Raw genomic sequence first — 13073 nt, 5'->3', positions numbered from 1 at the left:
TGCCAGAAAATACACCTCACCAAGTCTTTAACTTTGTGAAGTTTTGTAATAAGACTTTGGCAGAACTCATTACCGATCTTGAGGCAGTCCGTAGGGCTCAAGGGGTCACTTTTAAAGTTGATTTGTAGTTTGCAGTTATTTCCAATTCAGAAACTTTGTCTTTCCAATTTCCTTGTACGTGTATTTGATTCCAAGAATGAATGAAATGAGTCTTCATGTTTCACTTTGTGTGTGCCTTTTATTATTGATTGCAATGCCAAATGTTCGAATATTCTTAGCAATAAATAACAAGATGGCCGAGAGCTTTGCATATAAAAATAAACATTACATTCATGCATCATTTTGCATTTCATAAAAACAAAATCAAGAAACTTACCACTTGGCCTTTTTGTCAAGAATCATCCACCAACAAGCTGACTTCTCGACATCACTATAATACCCATAGCAACCGAAGAATACTCATGGTTCAATTGGAGCAGAACCAAGATGTGTTGAAGGAGGAAATTCTTAACATGAGGACCCATATAGATTAGCTGATGAATACTCTTCAAGCTATGGCCAGGGGCCAAGAAGAGTTACAAAAAGTCACTTTGAGGGTTGTCAACGCAAATCCTCTTGCGCCACCCCCAATGGGTCCCCCTGTGCATATCTATGTGAATCCACCTATTGGTGCTCGTCCACCTCTAGAGGGGGGTCCAGTGAATCAAAATTTCGCGCTTACTATTAATCCTCCTGTCCTTGGGGGTACCCCTGAAGTAGACGATCTCAATGATGCTTTCTTTATCCCTAAGGATGACTTAGTCTATGATGCCTTTGGACCATCAAATACTGAGGTGGAAAAGAATTTTTTTGCTCTGGAAGAAAAAATGAAAGCGATTGAAGGTTCCAACGGATTTGGGTTGGACACTATTGATATGTGCTTGGTGCCTGGTGTTAAGATTCCCACCAAGTTAAAGGTCTTAGAATTTGAAAAGTACAAAGGGGTTAGCTTCCCGAGGACCCATATCCGATCTTATTACAGAAAGATGGTTTCTTATTATGATGACGAGAAACTACTTATGCATTTCTTTCAAAGATAGACTTAGTGGGGCTTCTCTTCAGTGGTATATGTAGCTGAAATGCATGTATATCCGAACATGGAGAGATATAGCTGAAGCATTTCTCAAGAATTACCAATATAACACATACATGTCTCCAAATAGGACCTAACTTTAGAGTCTCGCCTAGAAGGCTAATGAATCATTCAAGGAGTACGCCGAGAGATGGAGGGAGTTGGCCTCTAGGGTTCAACCTCCTCTTCTGGAGCGAGAGCTTGTTGATATGTTCATGGTACCCTTCAAGGGCTATATCTAGATAGAATGATATAGAGTGCTTCTTTTGGTTTCTCCGATCAGGTCGTCATTGGAGAAAGGATTGAAAATTATCTTAAGAGTGGGAAGATCTCGAGTGTTGCTGGTACTTCTAATGGGGAAAAGAAGTCATATTATGGGTTTGCTAGTTTCTAAGGGGAAGGTTGGGGCATATCACATGCCTTATCAATAAGTGGTTGCAGTGGCACATGTCATACCCTAAACTTTACCCTAAGTTTTCTACCTGCATAAGCATAACATAATCGGTCCATTTTTGTCATGCATTTCACCAATTAATAACATTCATCATGGTTTTAGATGAAAAGTTAGGAATTGTGACATTTTATCTTATCTTGATGATATTCATTCGGTCATCTGCTGATTAAGAAGTCAAAAGAATTGATTTCTCAATCTCAGTGCATCATTTATTTCTATTGCATCATGTTTCAGAGGTTCAGAAGGTGACAATTAAGAATGTTATCGTCATCTGAATCTTTATAGGTTTTTAATTGTAATCGGGAATCAAAAGCAATTGGTTCAAGAGAAATTCATTTGCATTTGATTGTCTATTCACAATTACTTGATCCGTAATTTAATACATCCCTAAGACAAATGTGTGTTTACTTATCACATAATGCATCTTTGTTCTGCATAGTGCTTATAATATCAACCAAAATAATTTTTTGCATCTACAGACAGACCTGTCAAATCACTTCTCAATTGTACGTTGAATTAGCGGATGAAAATTTTCAAAATTGAGCTTGCAGACGTTAGTATTCTTAATCTATAATCTGAATAGTTTAACCTGGCGTGCTCGTTTTGTTTTTTCAACTACTTTTTCGGTTGCATTTTGATCAGCCCAAGTCTCTTCAACCGAACATTTTTTACTCCAAAATTTAATCAAAACCTATCGGTTTTCCAGAAGTTTATTTTGCGCTGATCATTTTAGTGCATTCACTTTTATTTCTCTGATGCTTTTGTGCCCGATTTTAATTCATATTCAGTCATTTTATTTTTATTCTTTTGTTAAAATATTCATAAAAATTAAATACGAATTTTCATGTCTTCATTTTATTTTTATTGTATTTATTTAAGAAGTTGTGAATTTTAGTTGTTTTAATTGATTTAATCTCATTTAAATTAATTAAAGCTTCTATAAGGGGCAACTTTGACATTGTTGATTCGCATTTAATCAAATGCCCACATGCATTATCCTCACTTTTACTTATTGACCAATCATAAAATTAGGATTTTACTCAATTTGTTACTTTAAAAATTAGAAAAAAGAAAATAATATCTCTCTTCATCCAATTGTTAGGCGCCACATGACTATTCTCATCCTCCCCATTGATGAGATCCATGCAGCTAGATGTAGAAGAAGGAGTTGTTTTTTTGTTTATTTTCAACCTCGCCCACTAACTCTTTCAGGTGAAAAGAGATCTGACTTCAGTGACTTTCCGGGAAAGTCACCATAACTTTTAATAAATTTCCACCACATGATCAATCCAATGACTTCATATTAGTTTACTGTTTTTTTTATAAATTAATTAATTAGTTATATTTCTGATTAAATAAAAACAGTTTTGCTTAGACTCACCACCATTGCAACTCACTCACCACCTTCTTGTCTCCTTGCCACCACATTGTACGTCGGCGTCGGACTAAACCACCGCAGTGAAATTCGCCACCACCGGAGCACCGTCACTCCTCCACCAAACCTCATCCTTCAATTTTCTTCTTCTTTTATCTTCGTTGTTGTGAGTTTGAAGTCTTAGAATGGTTTATATATGTGGTGTTTGGTTAATTGACAATGTTCTTCTTTTCACTTAGAATCTTGTGGTTCATATAATAATCAGACATGAATACACAAGACATATTTTTATACTAAAAAGAACATTGATTAAATTTTTTAAATAATATCAAAGATAAATCATATAACTCATTCATTTTACTATTAGATTTTTATGATAAATTATCATACAATATTATTTATGACTCAATGTTTTTTATATAAAAAGAAATATAACTTTTCTAAAGATATATTATTGTTGAATTTTATTTTTATAATTATTTTTTACTATATCTTTTAATATTATTTACATTTTAAATAAAATTTTAATTTTTTTTCAATATTTTTTTATTAGAGTTCAACATGAAAGATTAGATCAGGGTCTCAAAATGTTTTGGATCGGCCCTGTATAATATAAATGGTGTTTGGTTCATTTTGACATTGTGCTTTTACAAAATCAGACCTAAATTTTTTTATTTTTAACATGTATTTGAAACATGGTAGAGGTTCTTTAATGTTGGGCTCTTTAATTTTTTTCAACTTAATTGTCAATATTACTTGAAACATCAATATCTCATGCTTACTAATATTGATTTTTTTAAAAATATTTTTCAAGTTGTTTTACTTAGATAATGACTTCTTTAAATGATGATTGGAAGCCAAAAATTGGTAATGCGATTTGACTATATAGAACAAGCAAGTCAATTTTAGCTTGCTTATAGTGCACATGCCGGCTTTGGAGTTAGAAAATGTTATGCAAACAAGAATAAAGACGACACCATATCATCATGCAAGTTTGTTTGTTCTAAGGAAGAAGTACGAAAGAGAAAGAATATAGATGTTTTTGTTAGCACTCACAAAGATGAGACTATAACTTATTGCAAAGTTAGAATTTCACTTGTATGTAATATGGAAAATTGGCCATCCATGAATTTGTAGAGGAACATTATCATTCTCTACAATCTCCTGAGACAACACACATGATTGCAAGTCATAGAAAAATAATTGAAGTACAATCGTATGAGATTGATTTGGCTGAAGACTCCAGATTAAGGTAGAAGACAACATTTCAACTTATGAGCATGCATGCAGGACATAGAGCTAATCTAGGATTTACACAAGTGAATGTTAAATATTAAATCAATGCTAGAAGACAAAGAAGTATTGAGTATGACGAGGATGGATGTCTTTCATAGTATTTCCAACGATAATTATTAGAGAATCCATCTTTTTTCATGCATATCAAATGGATATAGAAGAATAAATTACTAATGTGTTTTGGTATGATGCGAATATGATTTTGGATTACGGGTATTTTGGTGATGTTATGTCTTTAGACACTACATATTGTACTAATCACGTGAATATACCACTTGCTCTATTTTGTATCTTTAACCACTATAGGGGTTCGAAAATTTTTGGTGCAACCTTATAGTATGACAAGACAATTGAGTCATTTAAGTGGTTGTTTGATACATTTTTACAAGCACATAACAACAAGAAGTCAAAGACTATATTCACTGATCAAGATCAAGCAATGGCCAAAGGACTTACTGAAGTGATGTCTGAGATTCACCATTGCTTATTCACATGACACTTATTGCAAAATGGAATTAAACACCTTGGAAACTTGATGAAGGAAGAAAGTTATTTTTTAAGATAAGGTTAATATATGAGATGTCACCAATTCTAATACAAATGGGAAAAGTATATACACATTGTATTTGAGTTTAGGCAATTTTTAGCTTTGTCGATATCAGAGATAAATGAGTCTCACACTTTATGTGAATATGTTATTTCTACGGAGAATAAAGAAATATATTGGAGAGTGTCATATGACCATGCTTCAATTTCCATTACTTGTATTTAAAGAAAATTTGAGACCTTTGACATACTTTGGTCACATGCATTAAAAGTACTAGAAGCGAGTGATGTTAAGAGCATTCCTCATGAGTATATTTTAAGGAGGTGGAAAAGACATGCTCATTATGGCATCATGCAAGATTCTAGGGTAAAAGAGGTTCAAGCCGACCCACAATTGTTTAGCACACGAATGTTCAGACATGTTGTTTCTAAATTCACAAAGGTGACATCATCATGTTAAGAGGGGGACCTCAAGATTATTGATGACACTGTCGATCTCATTCATAAGAAAATAATTGAACGTCGGTCACAAGATAAAGAAAATCATAGCCATGATAACCCGATATTTCCAAGTTCTAATGTTATTCTATCAAAAGGATTCAAGAAACGTACTCGCTTAAAGGACAATCACAAAAGCGTCATAAAAGTTAGGTTAAGAAGCAACCTATTGCAAAAAAAAAAAGCTCCACTAAAACACAATCATATAGTCAAGCCTCTCAGGTATACAATTTGACGTGTAAATCGGTTATTTTAATTTTACATCTATTATTACTAATATTAATTTTATATAATTATTTTAGGATAAAGAACTAACAAGTCATATGATCGAGGAAATAGTATGTTCGACACCTCCAACTTATGAGTTCCGATAAACACAAGATGTCCAATTTAATTTTACAGCGCTTTTGATGATAATATAACTTTATTTGAAAAAATAACTATCCTTAAATTTAACTTATCATGATATTAATTAGTGTTTTTTTAATGTAGACACCAATTAACGAAACAGACATTGCATCGTTACGCTGATCGAAATTAATGGATCATTAAGTTATATTTTTTTTTTATATTATGACAATGTTACGAACTATTATTATAATGATCGAAGTCTATTTTGGTATTTATAAAAGTTTATGGGAAACTGTTATGACAGTGCATGAAGGTACATTTTGATATCTATAAAAGCTTATAGGAAACTGTTATGTGCATGAAATTAATATGTAAAAGATTATTGAATTTGGATATTTGCAATAATTGTCTTAAATTGTAATACTTGTATGAAACTATAATGAAGCAAATTACCATAGTTTGTTTTATTGTGTACCATTCGATTGTCGTTACCTTTCTGATGGAGGTGTACCTTTCATGCAGCAAGTCTTGTGTAGCATTGTAATATTATAAATATTTGAGTTTGTTAAGAAATTTTGCATGGGTGCATGAAGGAATGGTTTACATAAGCAGCAAAGTTCAAGATTTTTGGTGGTAGTTGATAGAATTTCAAGTTGCATCTTATATTTACGTTTTAAAATTTTGAGTATTGTTTTGTTCAATTTTTATTTAGCTTTTATTTTATTTTATTTGTCATTCTTTTTAAGTCATTTGATACTTTTGGGTGTACCTTTAATTTTGTTGACTATTTTATCATTATTATTAGAAAAGGTTTTGTATTTGGACCATCTGAATGTGAGAAAATATATTTATTTTGTACATTCTTGTTTTATTAATTGTACATGTTTTAAATAAACTTGTAAATATTATAAAAAAATGTTGAGTTGCTGCTGTTTATATTTATCGCGTAAAATTAGATTTTTGAATAGCGGATTCGACAATTTCATGTCGTTATGCTGTTAAAATTTTGATATATTGATAGATATTTTTGCCGCGTTATGATTCTTGTGTATTACATTCAAATCATGTTGTCATTACGCATAAACCGACTTTAAACACATGATTTAAAATGGTTAATTGTGCATCTTACTCAAGACTTAATCATGCCTTTTGATCATCTTGGTAATTAGATTATTAAGTAATAAGACGACTTAAAATGAACTCTTTTCATTAAGCAGAACCCTTGGTCCAACACCAAGTGGATTCTTTTTCTCAAACCAATCTGTTTTGATTTATATCCAAAACCTAAGCAAATTCTCTTTTCATAACAAATTGGATGGAAAATGAGGGATTGGGTTTAGACCTTTCTCCTTCCTCGAATATTTAGACAATGTTGTAGAACTGTCTGTTTGAACATCTGTCTTCCATTCTAAAAAACACGTTAATTACTTGAATTAAGTTTGGTTCTCCTATAGAAGGAAAAAGATCAAATGGGTTTAGACCCTCCTCGATCTTCGATCATTTGTACACTGTTGTAGAGCTCTCTGTATGAATAATTGTCTTCTGTTAATGAACCTTGACTTAATTCGCCACATATTTTCATAATAATCTAGAAGAAAAAAGGCCGAATGGGTTTAGACCTTCCTCGGTCTCCGATTATTTGAACATTATTGTAGAGCTCCATGTTTGACTAATCGTCTTCATTCTAAAACATATTCAAACCAATCAAACCTTTTTTCCTCCCTTGCGTGACTTCGAAAACATTTTCAGAAGCGAGTATGCTTTATCCATATTGACGTGAAACAAACAAAGACTTCAACCTCCAAGAGCAAGCTGCGAGTAAATGTTTAACCACTCGATATGTCTTAAGGATCACTCCTTAAAAGCAACCAACAAACATTACTTTTCTACAAAGAACTACATAGCCTTGAATTCTCTATTGCACCCAGAGATACGTAGGAGTAGGATTGAGAAATCTTATCAGGCACATTAATAAAAAAAACAAAAAAAATCCTTTCATTTCTTTCTTTTTCTCGCTCAATAAGTATAAGAAAACAACTAACATCACGCTAGCATTTAATCACAAATCTAGCTAGAAGGTTCTCGTTGAGTACAACAGACGTGAGAGGTGCTAATACCATCATCTTTCTAAATCGACTCTCAAACCCTGAATTTGGTTGCGGCGACCATTTTATTTTTGTTTTAAGGATTTTATTGATACTTTCCCTTTTCCTCTTTAGGATTAAATAAAGTTATGTGGTGACTCTGTTCGAACAACTTTTTTGCAAGCATGCGAAACGCTTCGCGAAAGATTGCGTTTTTTTTTTAGATGCGACAATGCCAAATAAGTACCATCAATAGCCCTATGCAATCCATGTGATCAGCGTGCCAGTCAACAGTCAGTTTCATATTAGAAACCTTATGCTCCTCGGCAGCAACATTATTACCAGCAAGGTCAATAGAGGCAGGGAAACCCTAAAAAGAAATTTGATCCCACTACCTTACATTGATTTGTTGGTAGACAATATGCTCAATTCTCTGTGTTCTATTTCATGGATGGATTCTCCGATTACAACCATATCAAAATGGCCTCGAAAGACATGGAAAAGACTACATTCATCACCCCTTAGGGAACCTTATGCTACAAGGTTATTCCTTTTGGTCTAAAAAATTATGGCACAACATATCAACGAGCAATGGTGACTCTCTTTCATGATATGGTTCAAAAGTAGATTGAAGTATATGTTGATGATATGATTGCGAAGTCCCAGACTGAAGAAAATCATCTTGTTCACCTGTAAAAGTTTTTTGCACGATGAGAAAGTTCAGGTTGAGACTAAATCCTAACAAATGTACCTTTGAGGTAAGATCCGGTAAACTTCTAGGTTTTATCGTGAGACAACATGGGATTGAGGTTGATCCTGATAAAGTTAAAGCCATACAAAGTATGTCAGCACCGAGAACTGAAAAAAAAGGTTTGTGGTTTCCTATGAAGATTGAACTACATTGCTAGATTCATATCTCACCTTACAGCCACTTGTGAGCCTATATTCAAATTACTCCACAAAGACCAAGTGGTCGAGTGGAATGATAATTGACAAAAAGATTTTGAAAGAATAAAACAGTATTTGTAAGAGCCACCGATCTTGATGCCTCTCATGCCAGGTATACCCCTCCTTATGTATCTGACAGCTCTTGAGGGATCCATGGGATCCTTACTTGGGCATCATGATGAAATGGGAAGAAAAGAGCATGCAATATATTACCTAAGCAAAATGTTCACTGATTGCGGAAAAATGGTATTCAATGCTTGAAAAAACGTGTTATTCCCTTACCTGGGCTTCCAAACGCCTGCAACAATATATGTTGACTCATACAACTCTTTTGATATCCAAAATGGATGGATCCAATTAAACACATCTTTGAAAAGCCTGCTCTCACCAGAAGGGTTTCCCGTTGGCAAATGGCACTGGCATAATATGACATACATCATGTCACTCAGAAGGCCATCAAGGGAAATATGTTGTATGATTATCTTGCCCATCAACCTGTGGAAGATTATCAACCAATGCGTTTTAACTTCCGTGATGAATACATCTTGTTTATCATAGACTTCAACATTCCAGGCCCTGAGGAAGGACCCGAACTAGGATCGCAATGGACGCTCGTGTTCGACGGCGCTTCCAATGCTCAAGGAAATGGAATTGGGGAAATAATAACTTCTCAAACTGGTTTTCACCTTCCCTTCACTGCAAGGTTATATTTCGACTACACCAACAATATGGCAGAGTACGAAACAAGTATCTTCAATTGTCATACCCAAAAATTCACCATACCCTTCCCAATACTCATATAGGTCACTAACTCTATTCATATGCATGTCCCCATGGTCACTCATTTCATCTGCATATCCATTTTTCAATACAAGAGGACAACTATCTTGGAATCCAAGCTTTGTTCTTGCACCTAGTGGAAACTGGGGTTCCCCGGCAACTAGAGGTGGCTCAATCAATCAAACCCTAATTGGAGGTAGCTATCAAGGATTGTGTATGTGCTTGTCATTGATGATTCAACTGTGGCTTCTTGGTGAGGCAAAACCCTGAGTTTAGGATCCTCACTTGATCATGGTTTCCATCAAACCCTAATTGTGTCCAATACCTATTGGGTGGCTTCCTAACCCTAATTTCATCTGATCCACCTTCATTCCATTGTGGCTTTATTCCCTTGCTTGGTCAAGTTTCACCCAACATTCCTTTGTTCATTACCATTCATGTTGGTTTCTTGGTGTTGATCTCATTCATCTTGTGCTTGTGTCCATTAGTTTGAGCCCAAGTACTGGCCTTGCTATTTCATCTGGTCATCCTCATGCCTAGTCCTATTCAATGCCTTGTTATTTCATCTGGTCAATGTTAATTCATGTCATTGTCATTGCTTGGTTTTGGGTCCTGACCCATTTTGGTCTTTGTTAGGGCCTAATTGGATTCATTCAAGTGTCCTTGTGTCATTCTTTCATGGTTCATTTATGGATCTTTGGTTTGATCTTGTTCAAGTCATTTCAATCCATTTTCAAGCTAGTTCATTTCATACATGTTCAAGTCCATTCATGTCCAGTTTTATGCCATTACAAGTCTTGATCTCATTCAAATGTTAATCATATTCAAATCATGTTTAAGTCATCATTTCATGGTCTATTCTTGGATCTTTGTTAGTTTTAATCCATTTACAAGTTATTTCATTCCATTTCAAGTCATGTTCATTTAGTTCAAATTAAAATTCATTCAAGATCATACATGTACAAGATCCAATTCAAAACCAAATTCAAATGTATCAATATCATTCATTTCATGATCATAAAATGTTCATTACATCAAAAAATACAAATTTGGATATGTTGACCAAATGTTGACTTTTGTCAACAATTGACTTTTTGGTAAACTTTGACAAAAGTCAACCCAACCTTTTTCATCCCAAATCCCCATCCTAATCCTAATGCTAATCTTCAAACTTGGATCCATCTTGATCTTTGCATCTTTGCCACTTCTACATGGATGCTTCAAAGTCCAACTTTGATGCCATGTTTGTTCAACCATCATGCCATGAACTTAGCAAAACATGAGCAAACCATGACCTACATGAATTCCAAGCCAATGAACTAAGGTCAAAATTTAAATGAACCCAAAAGCTACACATGGATGAAACCAAAGTCAGAATGAGAATGCAATGCTATCACAAGTCAGAATGAACATGGCCAAGACCTGCTACAAGCCAACATACATGAACAATCCTGCATAATGGACATGCTGTAGAACACAACATGAAGCAATACATACATGATACACCTACAGAAATCACAAGCTGCTATGAAAACCTGAAACATGAACTGAATACCCCGATGCACCAGTCAGAACCTATTCATACAAAACCAAGCAAACTTAGGTTTCATCATGTTGCAAGCCAACATTAGAAATGCACACTGACCTACTACATCAGAATCCATAGCTGTAAAGAATCACAACGCAAAAAAATACACCATTGAGCATCATCAAACTAATCTCAACTGAACTTAGTATTCACAACAAAACATCCACCACAAACTAAGTCAAAGCTTAAGCTATTGGACCTAATTTCCAAGACTCACAAAACTCAACACAACAAAACCATTCAAAAGACTCAACTGAACAAAACCAAGGACTGGACCTACAAACCATAACTAAATTTAATCAGAACATAACTGAATGCCCCAACTACTTTGCCTTGGGATCCACACATAACTACAAAATAGAAAACTGAATAACATAATTGACACAAAATTCCACAACAAATCCCTAATTGAATTTTCTAATTGTATCAATCTCTCTAACCACCTATAAATAGCAAAGTCCAATCATTGGAATCCTCCCCATTCATTTTTGCATCCAAAATTGATTCCAATCTTCAATCATTACAGAAAATATCTACAATCACTTTTCATCACTCACCCCCAAAAAACCACCTTCATCATTCTGAACCAAAACTTCATTAATCCGCACATTCAAACTTCATCACCCTAACCTAAACAACTTCATCTCCATCATCAACATATCAATCAACATCAGAATCTCATCATCAACAACACCTTACATCACTCAATTCTCATGTAACATCGCATTTAGAAAAACCAAATAAAAAAATCAAGAAGAGACGAAGAGAGTGGGAGAATTAAGTTAAAGCATGGAAGAATCAGAATCATTACCTGGAAATAAGAGTTCACCTGCGTTCATCATCACCTTCGAAATCTCTGGTACGGTGAGTCTCAAAATCTCTCTTTTCATCAAATCCTGGTTATTGGCATGTAGAGAATGAAGAGATGATTCAAAGCCCCAATCCCGGGGGCTTTGAATCTACATATCTAGGGTTTAATTTATGATAGAAATTCTAGAGTTCTTGAACAATTTGGATCAATTTTGGACTTAGGATCGGCATTGGGTGAAATTTATGGCATATTTGAGACGAGGAGGTTGGGACGAGTCTAGTGGTGGTTGAAATTTTCGGTTCCGGTGGCCACCGCAGCCGGAAGCGAATTCCTATCCCTGCTCTAGTGTCTGATGTGTATTACTGCTTACACACTAGGCACAAAAAGAAGAAATATCTGATTTTAAGTTGTGTTTCACTATTTTACACATGGATTCTACGCCACATGCCTCAAAAGGGGCCATGGGTAGACTTTGTGAAAGACTTGAGGTGGTCTCAAAAGTTTTCTTCCCTCACTGTTGATTCCATGGTTTTCTTCTTACCCGATTTAGGAACAGAGAACCCAAATCTGTTGCAGAAGATCAAACAAGCTTGGACTCTCATTCATCGCAAAGACAATTTTTCCATAACTAAGTGATATTATATGTGTCAATCTTTAAATTTTCTCTAGTAATTTACTTGTGTTTTGTGTGTATTAACCACTATATACAAATTATTTGCAACCACATAAACAACCAAACGGATATGCACAATATATGTTGGATATTGTCTCTGGTGGAGGACTTGATGGATTAAGATGATCCTTTTATTCATGTGCATGTAATTTATTTATGTTAGTTGTTAGTTATGGTTGTTGTTGTTAGCTTGTAAAATGTTTACATTGTTGTTGTGAAGATTGAAAGTTAAGTGTTGTTGTTGTACTAACTTAATTTAAATTTTGTTCATATTATATGTGTATAATGATGTGACATTATTAACACAAGAAAATATATATGACATATGTTTACATTGGACTGATTGCTTCTTAGATTCTTATGATTTAAACAATTTTTTATTGGGTTGTTGCATATGTTGTAAGCAATGTAGTGTTGTATATATAAAATGCTTCTGGTTTTTTCCTTTTATATATATATATATATATATATATATATATATATATATATATATATATATATATATATATATATATATATATATATATATATATATATATATAATAATTTTTTTCTTTC

General features: G+C 34.0%; 2 long non-coding RNA genes across 2 annotated transcripts; one reads left to right on the top strand and one right to left on the bottom strand.

Annotated features, from left to right (window-relative positions):
• Positions 1–10433: 10433 nt before the first annotated feature.
• On the bottom strand, positions 10434–12071 carry LOC127106995 (uncharacterized). Its single transcript, XR_007795593.1, has 2 exons — positions 11843–12071; positions 10434–10738 (listed from the first exon to the last, which is right to left on the bottom strand). It is a non-coding gene; the product is annotated as an uncharacterized LOC127106995 (long non-coding RNA).
• Positions 11307–12858, top strand: LOC127106996 (uncharacterized). Its single transcript, XR_007795594.1, has 2 exons — positions 11307–11895; positions 12064–12858. It is a non-coding gene; the product is annotated as an uncharacterized LOC127106996 (long non-coding RNA).
• The last annotated feature ends 215 nt before the right edge of the window (positions 12859–13073 follow it).

Source organism: Lathyrus oleraceus, chromosome 7, assembly GCF_024323335.1.
Source record: "Lathyrus oleraceus cultivar Zhongwan6 chromosome 7, CAAS_Psat_ZW6_1.0, whole genome shotgun sequence".
Classification (NCBI taxonomy): Eukaryota; Viridiplantae; Streptophyta; class Magnoliopsida; order Fabales; family Fabaceae; genus Lathyrus; species Lathyrus oleraceus.
Note: the sequence above shows the minus strand (reverse complement) of the source record. Positions and strands in the feature narration are given on the sequence as shown.